General features: G+C 42.1%; 1 protein-coding gene across 1 annotated transcript in view; it reads right to left on the bottom strand.

The window, feature by feature from the left end:
• SLC45A1 (solute carrier family 45 member 1) overlaps positions 1-18,942 on the bottom strand; it is a 149,764-nt gene that overhangs the window by 37,213 nt on the left and 93,609 nt on the right. The window contains exons 3-5 of the mRNA XM_049877818.1: positions 13,862-13,909; positions 10,054-10,185; positions 9,873-9,947 (exon numbers count right to left, since the gene is read on the bottom strand). The gene's annotated coding sequence lies outside the window, so the exon portion shown is untranslated. The remainder of the gene's footprint in view (positions 1-9,872; positions 9,948-10,053; positions 10,186-13,861; positions 13,910-18,942) is intronic.

Here is an 18,942-nt window from a genome sequence, read left to right as displayed (position 1 = left end):
GGAGGACAACCACACAAAACTGGGAATCATAGCCTAGCCAAGTTGACACACATTATTGGGAGACCCAATTCAATCCATAACAAGAGTCCTCTCAATATATTAGCTGGCTTCCCAGAGTGAGTGATATGAGAGAAAGGGAGAGGAAGCTGCAATGTTTTTTAGCACCTAGCTTTAGGAAGTGACCCAATCATTGCTGCCATTTTCTATTCCTTAACCCACACTTGCCAAAACCCACTGCTGTCAGGTCAATTCCTACTTATAGGAGCCCTAGAGGACAAAGCAGAGCTGCCCCATAGGGTTTCCAAGGCTGTAATCTTTACAGGAGCAGATTGTCACATCTTTCTCCCATAGAGTGGATAGTGGGTTCAAACTGCCGACCTTTTGGTTAGCAGCTGAGAGCTTAACCACAGAGCCACCAGAGTTCAGCCTAATCCACACTCAAGTGGAGGGTAACTGAGCTCCACCTCTTGAAGGGAGAAGTGTCCAAGAATTTGTTGACCTGTTTTAAAACCACTGCGACACCAGAAGGCATACTGAGTCTGGCAGGTGCTTGCACACACGTATGTAGGATCTCCACGAACGCAGCCTCTGTGCTTACAGCCTGGCATGGGAGTGTGGCGGGAACAGCTCAAACACCGTACTTGGTATGTATATGGCAACGTCACTTTCTGATGTGCTGAACAACTCTGGGCAAAGATATGAACAGAACAAAATACTATATGCTCCCGATTTACACAGTTGTTGCATTCTGCAAAACCCAGTGGGCAAAAAAGTACTTTGTACGTAAAATGGAGTTATGTTCTAGGATCTGAATATAAAGAGGCTTTTTAACTGCATGAATGTTGGGAGGATGTCTGAAAGTTGTGCGGACCGCTCAAAAGCTGGGAGGTATACGGGGAGATTCTTCATTGTTCAGGCCTGTCCTGGTCTAGCTATCTTGGCCCCGCCCTCTCAATGTCCACAACACTCCAGCCCCCGACCCTGTGAGGAGAGATTATCCCTGGTGCCCCGAGGCTCATTTCCTCTGCCCTTTCAGTAGCTGAGCAAGACGCTGGTTCCGTGGCTCTGAGTGAACTCAACAGATACCCCCTTTTAAGCAGACCAGTTTCTCCACCAGGAAGGAAGTTCCTTGTCACAGACTCACCTAGGTATGTTCCTGCTCCCTTCCCCGTGACTATCTGGGCATCACAGGTCCCTCTCCTGGAGCTCCTCCCCTGATGCTCCCAGTCCCACTACGCCTGGCCTAAGCTTACCTGTCCGGGGGGCAATGAGAGCTCAGGGTGTCGTGTGCGCTCCATTGCTCCTCTGCTTAAATGCTTTACCCCAATAAACCGCATGCATTTATACCACATGGTGCTGGCAATGTGTGCCTCCTTTGCATGACAGTGTCCTGAAGACTGTCCTTGAGGGGCACCGACAGCCCCCTGAGAACACTGCAGAACACAAGGCCGGCTGCTGTATTTCCTTTCCTAAAAATGGATGGGTTTTGGTGTGGGTTAAATTGTGTCCTCCAGGAAGATATGTTGAAGATCTAACCCCTGTACCTGTGAATGTGACCTCGTTTGGAAATATGACCTGTGAAGATGTTATCAGTTAGGTTAACATGAGGTCATACTAGAGCAGGGTGGGTCCTAATTCAATGAGAGTGGTTTCCTAACAAAAGAGGAGAAGAGACACAGAGACAGGGAGACACAGGAAGCCCGTCTTGGGACTCCGCAGCTGCAAGTCAAGGAATGCCTGGAGCGTTAGGAGGGAGAGAGGCTTTCTCTCTCAGAGCCTCAGGAGGAATCAACACCACCGACACCCTCATTTGGACTTTCCAGAACTCTGAGATAATCAATTTCTGTGCTTATAAGCCACCCCATTTGTGGAATTTTGTTACATCAGCCCTGGGGAACTAATACAGGTCTCTGAATGCATAATTACTAGAGCTAAATTTACCGTCCTATTAATTAACTTCCGCATTCAGAGCTCAGGTTTAACATCTACCCATTCTGGTGTGACTGGGTCATCCCTCAAACTCTCATTTTCTCCTATGTATATACCTGCAACTCCTGGTTGTTTACATAACCCATTGCCGTCAAGTCGATTCTGACTCATAGTGACCCTATAGAACAGAGTAGAACTGTCTCATAGGGTTTCCAAGGAGTGACTGGTGGTGGATTCAAACTGCCAGCCTTTTAGTTAGCAGCCTGAGCTCTTAACCGTGGTGTCACCAGGGCTCGTGTGTCACCAGGACTCCGGTTGTTTATATAGCATAAAAGTATTTTGTTTAAAAAAGCCTTTGCGTTGGCTGACACAGATCTCCTGCTACATTTGGTCACTTAGCCACTTATTTTCTTCCGTCAGCTGTTCCTGGAGATAAAACAGTGAATCACAGCCACGTGAAAGCTCCTAGTGTCATAAATGTGCTTTCGAATCGATTCCAACACATAGAGACCCTGCAGAACAGAGTAGAACTCCCCCATAGGGTTTCCAAGGCCGTAATCTTTAAGGAAGTCGACGGCTACATCTTGCTCCCATGGAGCAGCTGGTGGCTGGTGGGTTGGAACTGCGGACCTTTTGATGAGCAGTTGAGTGCTTAACCACTGCAGCACCAGGGCTCCTTATAAATGTGCCAACTTTAACATAATTTGAATGATCCTGCCGACTGATAGATGCTGTTCTTATCATTGCTCATACTGAATGCTTTAGTATGGAATATCAAATCAAAAATACAATCAATAAAAATAAACATGATATACCTGCCTTACACTCAGGCCTCTCCTAAAGGCCTGCTTGGCTTCATTTCCTGTCATCCCAGTTGTCACCATTTGTCCTTTACAGTGTCAGCCAGTTAGCATTATGACACAGAAAAGCATAGCGCTCTCTGGGGCCATGTTTACGACTGTTTAATCAGCATAATCCCTGCAAGGAACAAATGCTTCTACTGCAGGGTGTGTTTTTATTAGCACAGGTTTTATTGCTGGGTACTTTTAGGCATTTACAATAATTACTAAAATTTAAAGAACTTTAATTTTTTTTTGCTTCATAAAACTTCCCATTTTCATAGGGCAGTGAATTACTACAGTTAATTCTGTTTCCTTCAGGTGCTGGGGAACTCCTTGGCATCATGGATTCCTGTTCCCTTAGCCACCAAGACGTTTACATGTGCGAAGATGCACATGGCAGAGCTCCCAGTTTTTTGCTCATGGGACTCAAGACACTCCTTTTTTTATTTAATTTATTTATTGTGCTTTAGGTGAAAGTTTACGAATCAAGTCAGACTCTCATACAAAAAGCCATACACACCCTGCTGTGCACTCCCAGCTGTTCTCCCCTTAATGAGACAGCACATTCCTCCTCTCTACCCTGTATTCCCCATGTCCATTCAACCAGCTCCTGTCCCCCTCTTCCTTTCTTATCTTGCCACCAGACAGGCGTCGCCCACATAGTCTCATGTGTCTACTTGAGCCATGAAGTTCACTCTTGACCAGCATCATTGTCTGTCTTATAGTCCAGGCCAATCCCTCTCTGTAGAGTTGATTTTGGGAATGGTTCCAATCTTGGGCAATCAAAGGGTCCAGGGATCATGACCTCTGGGGTCCCTCCAGTCTCAGTCAGACCACTAAGCCCTTTGTTTTTACGAGAATTTAAGATCTGCATCCCACTGTTCTCCTGCTTCATCAGGGATTCTCTGTTGTATTCCCTGTCAGGGCAGTGAGCGGTGGTAGCTGGGCACCATCTAGTTCTTCCGGTCTCAGGGTGATGAAATCTCTGGTTTATGTGGCCCTTTCTGTCTCTTGGGCTCATAATTACCTTGTTTCTTTGGTGTTCTTCATTCTCCTTTGCTCCAGGTGGGTTGAGACCAATTGATGCTTTTTAGATGGCTGCCTGCTAGTGTTTAAGACCTCATACGCCACTCTCCAAAGTGGGATGCAGAGTGTTTTCTTAATAGACTTTATTATGCCAATTGACTTTGATGTCCCCTGAAACCATGGTCCCCAAACCCCCACCCCTACTATGCTGGCCTTTGAAGTGTTCAGTTTGTTCAGGAATCTTCTTTGCTTTTGGTTTAGCCCACTTGTGCTAACCTCTCCTGTATTGTGTGTTGTCTTTCCCTTCACCTAAAATAGTTCTTATCTACTATCTAATTAGTGAATATTCCTCTCCCTTCCTCCCTCCCCACCCTCATAACCATCAAAGAATATTTTCTTCTCTGTTTAAACTGTTCCTCGAGTTCTTATAATAGTGGTCTCAAACAATATTTATCCTTTTGCAACTGACTAATTTTACTCAGCATAATGCCTTCCAGATCCCTCCATGTTATGAAAGGTTTCACGGATTCATCATTGTTCTTTATGGATGCCTGGTATTCCATTGTGTGAATATACCATAATTTATTCATCCATTCATACATTGATGGGCATGTTGGTTGCTTCCATCTTTTTGCTATTGTAAACAGTACTGCAACGAGCATGGGTGTCATGTATCTGTTTGTGTGAAGGCTCTTATTTCTCTAGGGTGTATTCCAAGGAGTGGGATTGTTGGATCACATGGTAGTTCTATCTCTAGCTTTTTAAGGAAGCGCCAAATCAATTTCCAAAGTGGCTGTACCATTTTATATTCCCACCAGCAGTGTATAAATATTCCAGTCTCTCCACAACCTCTCCAACATTTTTTTGGATTAATGAAAACTGTGTTGGAGTGAGATGGAATCTCATTGCAGTTTTGATTTGCATTTCTCTAATGGCTAATGATCGTGCGCATTTCCTTATGTATCTGTTAGCTACCTGAATGTCTTCTTTAGTGAAGTACCTGTTCATATCCTTTGCCTATTTTTTAAATGGGTTGTCTTTTTTTGTAGTTGAGTTTTTGCAGTATCATGTAGATTTTAGGGATCAGACACTGACTGGAAATGTCATAACTAAAAGTTTCTTCTCAGTCTGTAGGTAATCTTTTCACTCTTTTGGTGAAGTCTTTGGATGAGCATAGGTGTTTGACTTCTAGGAGCTCCCAGTTATCTAGTTTCTTTTCTGGTGTTTATACATTGTTAGTAATCTTTCGTATACTGTTTATGCCATGTATTAGGGCTCCTAGCATTGTCCCTATTTTTTCTTCCATGATCTTTATCATTTTAGATTTTATATTTAGGTCTTTGATCCATTTTGAGTTGGTTTTTGTGCATGGTGTGAGGTTGGGTCTTGTTTCCTTTTTTTGCAGGTGGATATCCAGTTACGCCAGCACCATTTGTTAAAGAGACTGTCTCTTTCCCATTTAACAGACTTTGGGCCTTTGTCAAATATCAGCTGCTCATATGTGCATAGATTTACGTCTGGATTCTCAATTCTGTTCCATTGGTCCATGTATCTGTTGTACCAGTACCAGGCTGTTTTGACTAGTGTGGCGGTATGATATGTTCTAAAATCAGGTAGTGTGAGGCCTCCCATTTTTTCTTCTTTTTCAGTAATGTCAAGACACTTCTTGTTTTTGATCAGAGTTAGAAATAGCAGTTGTATAAGCACTGAACTGACTAGAGGAAAATTTTCATCCACAAAGGATCCAGATTTCATCTTGAGCACTTTCAAAAGTGAGCTGATCTTACGAAGCTTTGTATGTTTGCTGATAGGTCTTAGGTCCTAATTAAACACAATGAAGACAATGATTTTCTGCATACATGGGGCCTGGAAAACACTCTCTATTCACCACACCATTTCCTCTTCCTGGGTACACAGGAAGACTACATTTCCCAGCCTCCCTTGGGTCAGGGTGGGGCCATGTGACTGAGTTCTTGTCAATGGGAATGTGAGTGGAAGTGATGGGGTACGATCAGTTCAAAGCAGTTAAGAACATGTACGAGCTCTACTCTTGCTCTCTCATCCACGTGCTGTTAGCAAAGAACTTATAGATGGCAGAGTTGTAAGATAGAAGAGGGCTGGATTCCTGGGTCACTGTTGGAGGATAGCCACCTAACCAGCACTGGACTGAAAACCAAACCTCTTGCCATCCGTCAATTCTGACTCATAGAAACCCTATAGGACAGAGTAGAACTGCCCCATAGAGTTTCTTGGGCTGTAATTTTTATGGGAGCAGACTATCACATCTTTCTCTTGTGGAGTCACTGGTGGGTTCAAACCACTGACCTTTTGGTAGCAGCTGAGCACTTAACCACTTGTTGCCAGGGCTCCTCAGTGGACTGAAGTAGAGGGAAAAGAACCCCTTGCTGAGTTGAACCACTGAGACTTGGGAATTATTTATGGGATTTGGGATTTATTTGTGCCCTTAGCCTACCCTATCCTCACTAATACAACATTCTTTTAAGAGACTTTAGATGTCTGTGCCATGTGTCATGTCACTAGAGACCTCATTCTGGGCTGTCATCAATCTATTAATCAATAATCAATGAATGTTATCATTTTTGGAACCATGTCATTAACTTGGCTGGTTAGGATATGTTGCATGTGAGGTTAAAAGCTCTCCTCTGTGGCTAAGTTAATAAGGACATCCTCAGCCAGTTCACAGTATTCATTTCAGGTGCTGAAAGGGAATGAAGTCAATGAGGAGAACTTATTTTCCACTATTGTTGTTACTTTTTGATTACTGTGTGAATAATTACACCACCCATATGACAGTTTGTTGCACAGCGGTGTCTTGCAAGTTGCTATGATGCTGGAAGCTATGCAACCAGTATTTCAAATACCAGTAGGGTCGCCCATGGTGGACTGGTTTCAGCAGAACTTTCAAACTAAGACAGACTAGGAAGAAAGGCCTGATGATCTACTTCTGAAATTTAGCCAATGAGTCACAACAGAACATTGTCCTATATAGTGCTGGAAAATGAGCCCCTAGGTTGGAAGATACTCAAAATACACAGTGGCCACAACAATGGATTCAAGCATACCAATGACCTTGAAGATGGCGCAGGACCAGGCAACATTTCGTTTTGTTGTACATGGGTTGCCATGAGTTGGAGCCAACTCTGTAGCACCTAACAACAGTAGCCCATTGCCATGTTTCTGGAGAGTCAGTGAAGTGCAAAGATTAAAAACAAACCCGTTGCCAACTCATAGCAACCCTACAGGACAGAACAAAACTGCCCCATAGGGTTTCCAAGGATTCAAACTGCCAACCTTTTGGTTAGCAGCTGAGTACTTAACCATTGTGCCACCAGGGCTCCTCAAAGATTAAATTCCCTTGCAAACTGAGGTCAAAAGGAATCAGAATCTCTGAAATCAAATTTTCTTGGTCTTCTGAGTTAAAAGTTTAAAGGAAATAAGTATAAATTCATCCTGCACTTCTGATTCCTGCTCAGTCTCAGCCAGGGGTCCTAAGTCTGGGAAGAGCTGGGTTCCTGCAACAGCCTGAGTGGGCGTGATTCCTTCAGACCCTGTGGGTAGAGATCGTTCTTTACTGTCCCCACTTTTCACTTCTTCAGAGTCTGAAGGTACACCCAAGGTGACCCAGCACTGGCCCCACACCCACCCCACTTAGAAGGTGAGGCCCTGGAGCTGTTGTTCCCAGTGAAAGTGAGTCCCCAGAATCCAGACCTTGGCAGAGGTCCACGGTGTGTAAGGAAGGAAGGTGGGCAGAGACCCTTCCTGCCTCCAGCCTCCTTGCCAGGAGGCTCGCCAGTCCCTGCCACCTGTCCAGTGCCTCTGGCTTGCAACCTTGAATTCAGTTGAAAGACATTTCTCATCAGAAGGTTCATGTTGGTGTTATGCCTGACCATATGCTGTCATTGTCTTGTGCCATCCAGTCACATGGCGACCTTGTGTGTTACAGAGTAAAACAGCAGTTTGAATCCACCAGCTGCTCCTTGGAAGCCCTATGGGGCAGTTCTACTCTCTCCTGTAAGATGGCTATGAGTTGGAATTGACTCAACGGCAATGGGGTAGGTTTTTTTTTTTTTTTGGTTAATATTTCTGTAAGCAGATGGCTGGCTCTTTTTTTTTCCCACAGTAACTACCCCCCTTTTGGTTAGTAGACAAGCACAAACTGTTTGTGCCACCCGTACTTGGGAGGAACTGACCTCTGAACTGTCTTCTTGTGCAGAAAGTACCATCATAGACCTTCTTGACTTTTTGTAAAGTGTAGACACTGTAATGGCAGCACCACTATACACAATTTGGGAGTTCTGCCAAGATCCATCATTGTTTTTAGGCCTTTATAGGACCCTCCTCTCCCTTCTCCTTGAAATAGGGCAAGCTGAAATGCATCAGCTCAGGGTCAGCTCAGCGACCCTCCTCCGAGCCTTTGCTGACTCCCCTGGCCTGTTATCTGGCCTCTTCACCCCAGATCAGCCACTATACTGTGGCCTTTGTTTCCTTGTCTGTCTTCCTGGCTAACTGGGCAGCTCTTTGAGCTTGGCGGAGTTGTGTACCTTGGTGTCACTGGGGCCAGTAGAGGGCTGGCGTGACATACAGTGAACAAGAGTTATGTGAATGAGCCAGTCTGGAACTGATTAGGCCCATTTATTTTCCAGCCCAGGTTTCCTTGCATCAAGAATCTAGTTCTAAGGAAAAGGGCTTTCCTCATCCCTCCTGCCCCCTGGTCAGCTTTCCTGGCACCCTCTCTCCATCTTCACTGTTCTGTGACCTAGATTGGTCAAATCCGTACCACCTACTCTCACAGCTGCCTGCTTGCTCCCAATAAATGCTGTGACATTCTAAGACCCATCTTTCTGGAAAGGCACATTTGCTTTGGGGGCGGGAGAGTGTCAAGAGGAAAGTAAGTGTCTTAGTTTCCTAGTGTTGCTATAACAGAAATACTACAAGCGGGCGATTTTGGAGAACAAAAAGTGATTTTCTCACAGTAGGAGGCTAGCAGCCTAAATTCAGGACACTGGTTCTAGGGGAAGGTTCTCTCTCTTTTGGCTCTGGGGGGAAGATCCTTGTCTCAGCTTCTCTAGCCCCGGTGTCCCTTGGTTCCTTGGTGATTTCCACATGGCATCTACCTTTCTTCCATTGGTGCTTCCTTGCTTCTGTGCCCTGGTGGTGAGAAATAGGTAAGTGTTCAGCTGCTAACTGAAAGGTCATGGGTTTGAGCCCATCAGCCATTACTCTGAAAGATGTGGCAATCTGCTTCCATAAAGATTACAGCCTTGGAAACCCTATGGGGCAGTTCTACTCTATCCTGTAGGGTCGCTATAAGTTGGAATTGACCCCAAAACAGTGGGTTTGCTTATGTGCCTGATCTGTTCCTTTTATACCTAAAAAGTGGTAAGGTTTAAGACACACCCTACAGTGATATGGCGTCATTAGCGTAGCAAAAAAACCCTATTCCCAAATGGGATTACATCCACAGGTATAACCCACTGCCGTCCAATAAATTCTGACTCATATCAATCCTATAAAACCAAAAAACACCAAACCTATTGCCGTTGAGTAGATTCCAACTCACAGTGACCCTATAGGACGGAGTAGAACTGCCCCATAGGGTTTTCAAGGAGTGCCTGGTGGATTTGAACTGCCGACCTTTTTGGTTAGTAGCCGTAGCTCTTAACCACTATTCCACCAGGGTTTCCATTGACCCTACAGGACACAGTAAAACTGCCCCATAGGGTATAGGGGTTAGGATTCACAATAAATTGGGTTTTGGGACACAGTTCAATTCCTAAGAATAAGGAAACCAATTCCTGATGGAAGTCGTCTACCCACCCCAGGAATGCTAACTGATCTCATCGAACTTCATTCCTGTCCACTCTCGAGCCCCTTTCCTTGCAGGAAGGACAAGTGAGAACTGTTTATGTTGAGATGTTATCTAGGATAGTCAAAATTCCAAAGCAGAGCCAAGTCAACACAACTCTCGCTGTGCCTCTTTTTATAAACAAACTCGTAAACGTCCCTCATCTTTAGAAGTGTGATGTCGCAAGCGCGGCACAGTTTCCGACTCACTTCGAAATCCCACAGCTGCCAATTTTCCAGTTTAAACAGAGGGAAACTTCATAAAAAGCTTCATTTCCATGTGACCTGTGGAGGAGGATGGAACACATGTGGAGTTGGAAGCGATGGAACGAAACAAGTTAATAAAAATTCCAAATAAAGCAGCATCTCAGATGAAATCAGCCAGACTTACCTCGGCACAGTTGACAGCCCTGGGCTAGGCTGACATGCCGGAGCCACACAGGGGACAGCAGGAGAACTTGGGAAGACCGTTGCTCGGACACACAGGAGAGGTCAGCTCTCTTGTACAATAAAATCATGGATCCTCCAAATAAATGATTAAAGCAAGAGAAGGAAACATTTTGACAGTTGGAAAGTACCTCAACGTATCATCAATCTCACTCCCCTGTCTTCCAGAAGCTCAGAACAATAACAACTCAACAATAACAATAAACTAAAGCTAAGCCTGTTGCCGTTGAGCTGATTCCGACTCATGGTGACCCTATGTGTGACAGGGTAGAACTGTGCTCCATAAGGATTTCAATGGCTGCTTTTTTGAAAGTAGTTCACCAGGCCTTTCTTCTGAGGTGCCTCTGGGTGGACTCAAACCACCAGCCTTCCAGTTAGCATCTGAGTGCATTAACCATTTGCACCACTGGGGGACTCCCACAATACAAAAATAGGTACAAAATACCTTAGTTCAGGCCCCAGGAAGAGGGTATGGACTACAGGGGTCAGTGGGAGTAGACAGATAGGGAGGCCTCACACTGGCTGGTGGAGGAGTAGACGGGAGGGCAGGAGTGTTGTGGGCAAAGGGAGTGGCTTAAGCAGAAGAATGGAACAGGGCTATACAGGTGGCTCCTCTCAGTATAAGATGATTTTATTGTCTTTCTTATAATAAGCATTGGGGATTTTCAATTTTATATGATAGGTGTGTGAAGCTTCCCTCCCAAGTTCTACCCCAAAATAGACATGAAAGTCAAAAAGATGAAAATCTCAATATCCAATTCAGCATCGATAAAGCTTATTGGAGGATGCACCTTAGATCTTTGGTCACATGGGCTCTCTATACTCTCCTCCTTTCTAGTTGGAAGTACCTCCAGTCCCAGGCAAGGGCAGACACCCAAAGCCCAACTAGGATATGTAAGTCTAGGGTTGCCTGAATCAAAGTATATTACTGCGAAATCTTTAGTCTTTTGTATAAGCAGTCAAAGAACTGAAAGGGAGATAATATGTATTTCTATACTGTATACTATGAGTACTCATTCGCAGATGAGTATATGTCTACATATACATATCTCTTTGGTGGTACAAATGGTTAACACTCTCAACTACTAAGAAAAAGGTTGGACATTCAAGGCTACCCAGAAGCACCTGGTAGTTGTGAACATGACCTTGTTTGGAAACACAGTCTTTAAAATGTTACCAATGAGGTTAACATGGGATCATATTGGAGTAGGGTGGGTGGTAATCCAACCTGAGTGGTGTCTTTATAAAAATGGAAGAGACAGAGGGAAGATGGCCATACGGAGATAGTGGCAGAAACTGAAGTGATGCATCTATAAGGCAAGGAACACCAAGGAGTGCAAGAACCACCAGAAGCTAGGAAGAGGAAAGGAAAGATTCTTCCCTAGAGCCTTCAGAGAGTGAACATGGCTCTGCAGACATCTTGATTTCAGGCTTTTAGCCTCTAGAACTGTGACAATAAATTTCCGTAGTTTTAAGCCACTCAATTTGTGGTATTTTGTTACAGCAGCCCTAGGAAACTAATACAATAAAAGAAAATTATAAGCTATTCTCATTTATAAATTCTTTTAAAAAATTTTTTCCTTGGTTGCTTGTGTTTTTGGTATTATGTCTAAGAAACTGTTGCCTAATCGAAGGTCATGAAGATTTATATCTATGTTTCCTCCAAAGAGTTTTATAGTGTTAGCTCTTACATTTAGGTCTTTGATCAATTTTGAGTTCATTTTCCTATAATAGTGTGAGATAGCAGCCCAACTTCATTCTTTTGCTTTAGGATATCCAGTTGCCTCAGCACCATTTACTGAAAAGGCTCTTCTTTCCCCCACTGAATAGTCTTGGCACCCTTATCAAAAATCAATTGACCATAAATGTATGCATTTATTTCTGGATTCTCAGTTCTATTCCATTGATCTATATGTCTATCCTTATACTGCTACCACACTGTCTTGATTCCCGTAACTTCATAATAGGTTTTGAAATCTGGAAGTGTGAATCATCCAAATTTGTTCTTTTTTAACGTTGCTTTTGGCTATTTGGGGTCCTTTGCAAGTCCATATGGATTTTAGGATTAGCTTGTCCTATCAAAAAGGCAGTTGGAATTTTTACAGGAATTGTGTTGAATTCTATTCTCTACCTGGAGAAAATACGATTAAAATATGAAGGCAAATTAAGACATTTTAAGACAAATAAACACTGAGATAGTCTGGCACCAGCAGATTGACATTAAGGGAAGGGTTAAGAGGATTCATTAGGCAGAAGGAAAATGATCCCAGAGGGAAGTGTGGGGACCCAGGATGGAATGGAAAGCAACAGAAGGAGTAAAAATGTAGGTAAATCTAATGAATGTTGATTACAAAAACAATAATGGGAAGTCTTATTGGAGGTTAAAATACATAAAAATACATACAGAATTTAAATATGTGACAACAATGGCACAAAAGGTGAAAGAAAGATAGAGTTAAAATGCCATGAGGTCCTTGCATTATCCGAGTAGTAAAAATACTAATTTACTTTAGACTTTAATAAATAAAGGCTGTACACTGTAATCTCTAGGATAGCCAACACCAGAACAGTAAAAGAATGTATAGCTAACAAGTTAATGGAGAGATGAAATAATTAAAATAATTAATTCAAAAGAAGAAAACAAAGGGAGAAAAGTTAACACAGAACCACCAAAAAACCAAACCCGTTGCCGTCAAGTCGATTCCAACTCATCGCAACTCTACAAGGCAGAGTAGAATTGCCCTGTAGGATTTCCAAGGCTGTACTCTTTATGCAGAAAGTATCAAAAGTAGATGGAAGGAATACACAGAGTCCCTGTCCCAAGAAGACCTGGTTGACATTCAACCATTTCAGGAGGTAGCATATGATCAAGAACCAATGGTATTGAAAGAAGAAGTCCAAGCTGCACTGAAGGTACTAGTGGAAAACAAAGCTCCAGGAATCCACCGAATACCAACGGAGATGTTTCAGCAAATGGATGCAATGCTGGAAGCACTCACTTGTCTATGCCAAGAATTTTGGAAGACAGCTACCTGGACAATTGACTGGAAGAGATCCATATACGTGCCCATTCCAAAGACAGATAATGCAACAGAAGGAAGAAATAATCTAACAATATCATTAATATCACACACAAGTGAGATTTTGCTGAAGATCATTCAAAAGTGGTTGCAGCAGTACATCAACAGGGAACTGCCCAGAAAGTCAAGCTGGATTAAAAAAAGGACGTGGAAAAAGGGATATCATTGCTGATGTCAGATGGATCTTGGCTGAAAGCAGAGAATACCAGAAAGATATTTACCTGTATTTTTTATTGACTGTGCAAAGGCATTCAACTGTGTGGATCATAACAAATTATGGATAGCATTGAGAAGAACGTGAATTCCAGAACACTTAATTGTGCACATTCAAAACCTGTGCATAGACCAAGAGGCAGTTGTATGAACAGAACAAGTGGATACTGTGTGGTTTAAAGTCAAGAAAGGGGTGCGTTGGAGTTGTATCTTTTCACCATATTTATTCAATCTGTACGGCGAGCACTTGGCCACTAACTAAAAGGTTGGTGGTTCGAGTCTATGCCCAGGTGACTAGGGAGAAAGGCCTATCCGTGTACTTCTGAAAAATGAGCTACTGAAAACTCTATGGTGTGCAGGTCTACTCTGAAACACATGGGACTATATGAGTTGGAATTGACTTGACAGCAATTTTTTTTTTGTCTGTTAAATCAGACCCATAATTTAAAATCTTCTTACCAATAACTCCACGCCCAGGTGGGTTCATCACTGAACTCTTTCGAACATCTAGGAAAGACATGACACCAATAGAAAAAGAAAGAACACTTCCCAAATCATTTTATGAGGTCAGCATCAACTCAATACCAAAATCTGACAAGGGCAGCAAAAGAAAGAAAAATCTCTCTTGTGATTATTGTTTATAAGATCCTAAACAAAATCTTAGGAAATCCATTTCAGTGATTATATATAAAGGTTAATATATCATGACCAAACTAGGTTTATTTCAGGAATGCATGATAAATTTACCACATTTATCAGAATAAGAAAAATAATATGAGCATCTCAATATATGCAGAAAAATCATTTTATAAAATTCAGTATCCACTTATGATGAATGCCTTCAGCAAATTAGTAATGTGACAGAGTAGACCTGCCCCTATAGGGTTTCCTAGGCTGTAATCTTTACAGGAGCCAATCTGTAGGTCCTTCTCCCACGGAGCAAGTGGTAGGTTTGAACAACTAACCTTTTGGTTAACCTCTGAGCACTTAGCCATCGTGCCATCAGGGCTCCCTTTAATTGTTATAAGTATATACAAAAATCCTACAGCAAATATTACACTAGAGGTCCCAGCCAGAGCAGTAAGGGTGGGGTGAGGGAGTATGAAGAGTTAAAAGGAAGAAATAGAATTGTCACTATTCACAGTTGGTTGATAAATTGATAACCTACTAGAATTAATAAGCAAATTTAACAAGGTCACTGAATACATCGGTGTGAAAAATCAATCATACTGCTATATATCAGTAACAATTTGAAAATTAAAAAATAAGGTACCATTTATAATAGTTTCAAAGAACATTAAAGCACATTATAAAGCCTCTATAATTAAAACAGCATGGTATTAGTATATGCATATGTAGACAGACAAATCAAACAGATTAGAAAATCCAGATATAGACCTAATTGCCAACAGAAATTTAACACATAATTCAGATGACATTTGAAATCAGTGAAAAAATTTTAGTAAGTGGTATTGAGATACCTGGAAGACATATGGGAAAAATATATAATTGAGCCTATTTTTACGCCATACAGCAAGATAAATTTCAAATAGATTAGAAATTTAGATGTAAAAATGAAGAAAATATGAGAAAATTCCTCTATAAAGTAGGAGAGAAGAAATTTTCATAACTATGACTCAAATTCCAGAAACAGTAAGGAAAAGGATTAATAAATGTGTTTACATAAAAATATAAAATTTGTGTGGCCAAAAAAACAGTATAAACTAAGCAAAAAGAGAAATGACAAAGTAGGGAAATATTTATAAATTTATCATAGACAAAAGGATTAATATAATAGGAGGAACCACTTGAAGTTGGTGGTATTTGAAAATTTTTGACCTAACAAAATAGCAATTTCATATGGTTCAGGTCAATAATACTTAATATATAAAAAGCTTCTAAAAATGAAGAAAATGGGGCTATGCTCCCATAGAAGAATGGACTAAAGATATGAATGCACAGTTTACAAAATATAAAAGCAAATGGATTTTAATCCAAAAGTGTGCTCAACCACATTCTTAGGAATGTATCCCAAAGATACACTGCAAAAATGCCAAAACGGCATATATCCGAAAGGCAATTCAGTACAGCACTATGCATAATAGCAAAAGATTGGAAACAACCCAAAAGTCTTGATACCTAAAATAGTAAATTAAAAACCTGTTGCCGTCAAGTCGATTCTGACTACTAGTAACCCTACAGGACAGAGCAGAGCTGCCCCATTGGGTTTCCAAGGAGCGTCTGGTACATTGAACTGCCGACTTTTGGTTGGCAGCTGTCACTCTTAACCACTACGCACCAGGGTTGAGTAGGTCCTCCAGTTTTGTCTTTCTTCTTCAGGATTATTTTAGATTGTTAGATCTTTGCATTTCCATATACATTTTTAAATCCGTTTTTTAATTTTTATACACACACACCCTCTCTCTCTCTCTCTCACACACACACACACACACTCCTGCTGAGATTTGTACTGGTATTCCGTTGAATCTGTAGATGGAATTGGGTAGAATTGATGTCTTTACAAAGTTGAGTATTCTAATTCATGAGCATGTGTTTGGGCCTTATAAACTAATTCCACTAATGTTTTGTAGTTTTCTATGCAGAGGTCTTGTATATCTTTGCTAGATTTACTCTTATGTATTTAATATCTGGATGGGGTAAAAATCTCCCGCCGTTACATTTATTTACTTATGCTTTCCTGGCTATTCCTTGTTTATTCTTCCAAACGACCTTTATAATCAACTTGTCTAGCTCCAGAAAAAAGCCTAATAGTACTCTCATTGGAACTGTGCTATATTTATAAATTAACGTAGGAGAATTGGATTTTCTTCTCCAGTCAGTTTTGACAAGTTATATATTTTTCTAGGAATTTGCCATTTAATTTAAGTTTTTCACCTTCACTGGCATGAAGTTGGTTATAGTATCTCTTACTATATTTGAAGTCTCTGCTAATTTTGTTAGGCAGTTCTACTCTGTCCTATAGGGTCACTATGAGTTGAGATCGACTCGACGGCAGTGGGTGGGTGGTGGGAGGCTAATTTAGTAGTTTTTTTTTTTCCTCCCTTTTTCATTCTTAGCATTGTTTCTTTTTTCTTTTTCCTTAAGCAGCCTTTCCAGAGTGTGGTCATTTTTTTCCCTCCCCAGATTTTGTCCTCTTTTGTATGTCTGTTTCCTAATTTGTATGTTTAACTCATTTATTTTCATTTTTACTGATATATAGGTAAATGTTATAAATTTTCCTTTGAAGATTGCTCTAGTTCTTGCAAAGAGATTTCAGTAGGTTATATTTTCATTGTATATTTATTTTAAATTTCTTCACTGATTTAAGAGTTATTTGAGGTTTTTAAATGTCCAGATGTAAAGGTCTTCTTGCTTTGTCGTTAATGTCTAGTTTTACTGTGGTACAGTCATCTCACAAATGAGGTGGTTGAGACTCCCAGAAGTTAAGTGACTTGCCCAAGGGCACACATTCAGCAAAGGGTAGGGCTGGACTAGCAGCTCGGGCAGTTTGACTCCAAAGTCCACTTCCTTCCCACTGCCCTACCCTGCCTCTTAAGGTTGACAGGTAGATTAGCTGTTTAGACGTTACAGGCAACATTCCAGCAGGTGTCATTATGAGATCTGTAAAACCAGTTGCTGTCAAGTCAATTCCGACTCACAGCAACCCTGTAGGACAGAGTAGAACTGCCCTACGGGGTTTCCAAGGCTGTAAACCTTTATGGACGCAGACTACCATATCTTTTCCATGGAGCAGCTATTGGGTTCGAACTGCCGACCTTTAGGTTAGCAGCGAAGCGCTTTAACCACTGAGCAGCCAGGGCTTCTCATTATGAGACCAAACCAAACCGAATCCATTGCTGTTAAATCAATTCTGATTCATAGTGACCCTATAGGACAGAGTAGAACTGCCCCACAGGGTTTCCAAGGAGCACCTCGAGGATTCGAACTGCCGACCCTTTGGTTAGCACTTAACCACCACGGTTTCCCCATTATGAGAAAGTGACGTTTAACTGATAAGACTGTAACGGAGTATGAAAATTTAATTTAATTTCCATGAGTAGAAAATAAAAAATGTTGTTAGAAGTAATAATTAAATGAACTTTTTCGTGAAATAAACTCAAGTTACTCCTCATCTGGGTCCCCCCAAAGCAGAGCCTAAGAAAGGCTTTTGTGAAGACAGTTTACTTGGGAGTGCCAGTTGAGAAAGCAGAAGTGAAGGTTGGGGAGGCAGACAAAAGCGGGGGAAAGCCAACACAAGAATGAGTTACTGAGTTGGCCAGGTCATTGCATCTGGTGGGTCCCTGAGAAGCCTTATGAAAGGAGCCTCAGAACTGTCCTCCTGGGGTAAGGTGGGGGAGAAGGTACCTACCAGCTCCTGTCCCCGCTGGTCAAGAGCAGCCCTGGGGCTCTATCTCCCCACACTCTGGGCTGGGCAGAAGTACATGATGGTTGGTCCTTGCCTCCCACGCTCTATCAGAGAAGGTGGACACAGGAAACTAGAGAGGCTCCCATGGGCTTAAGGCAGGTGCAGCTGCCTCTGGGCAAAGCTGGTGGAAGCCTGCTCAAACCCACTGGAATAAGGGGGAGGCTGACAGGACTTGAAGTGAGGCCCAGAAGTGTCTGATACTGTGTTGTTGTTGTTGGCTGTGTCAAATTGATTCAGACTCATAGCAACCGCATGTGACAAAGTAGAACTGCCCCATAGGGTTTCCTAGGCTGTAATCTTTACGGGAGTAGATCGCCAGGTCTTTTTTCCCACAGAGCTCTGGGTGGGTTTTCCTTGTCCTTGTAGCCATTCACTACTGTGTGTGTGTACATATATTGGGGGAAGAAAGTTCATGTCACCAGCAAACAAACGCCTGATTATAAATGAAAGGAGATGAGATGCAAGGATTACAATCTGCTTTGAATTCAGCCAGCACAGCTTGAAACATACTAAATCTACAAAACTAGTCTCCGTGGAGTCGATTCCGATTCACGGTGACCTCCTGTGCTCCATAGGATTTTTATGGCTGTGACCTTTCAGAAGCAGATCGACAGGCCTTTCTTCCAAGTTATCTCTGGGTGGATTTGAACCATTAACCTTTCCATTAGCAGCCAAGCACTTAACCACTTATGCCCCGTGGGCACACCTTGAAACATAGTAGCTAAGTTATAATTATTTTTATGAGCAGACTTATTTCCTTCTAAGCTAATTTGTCCTTTTAACAACACCTGGAGAGCCACAGAAAGGTACTGCATAAACGGAGGACTTGGTGGCATTTATGTACATTTAAGGATCCCTGGTGGTACAGTGGTTAAGCATTCAGCTGTTAACCAAAAGGCCAGCAGTTCGATCTACCAGCCGCTCCTTGGAAACCCAATGGGACAGTTCTACTCTGTCCTATAGGGTCGCTAGGAGTTCGAATTGACTCGAATGCAATGAATTTGGTTTTTAAAATACATTTAAAATAGAATCTCCCATTCTACAAGTTTACCCTAAGTCCATGGTTATCCTAACTTTGAAAATTTAGGTTAATGTTTAAAAATCTACACATATC

The sequence above is a fragment of the Elephas maximus genome, chromosome 3 (genome assembly GCF_024166365.1).
Source record: "Elephas maximus indicus isolate mEleMax1 chromosome 3, mEleMax1 primary haplotype, whole genome shotgun sequence".
NCBI classification, from domain to species: domain Eukaryota; kingdom Metazoa; phylum Chordata; class Mammalia; order Proboscidea; family Elephantidae; genus Elephas; species Elephas maximus.
The sequence above is the reverse complement of the archived record's forward strand: the minus strand, read 5'-3'. Positions and strand labels throughout refer to the sequence as shown.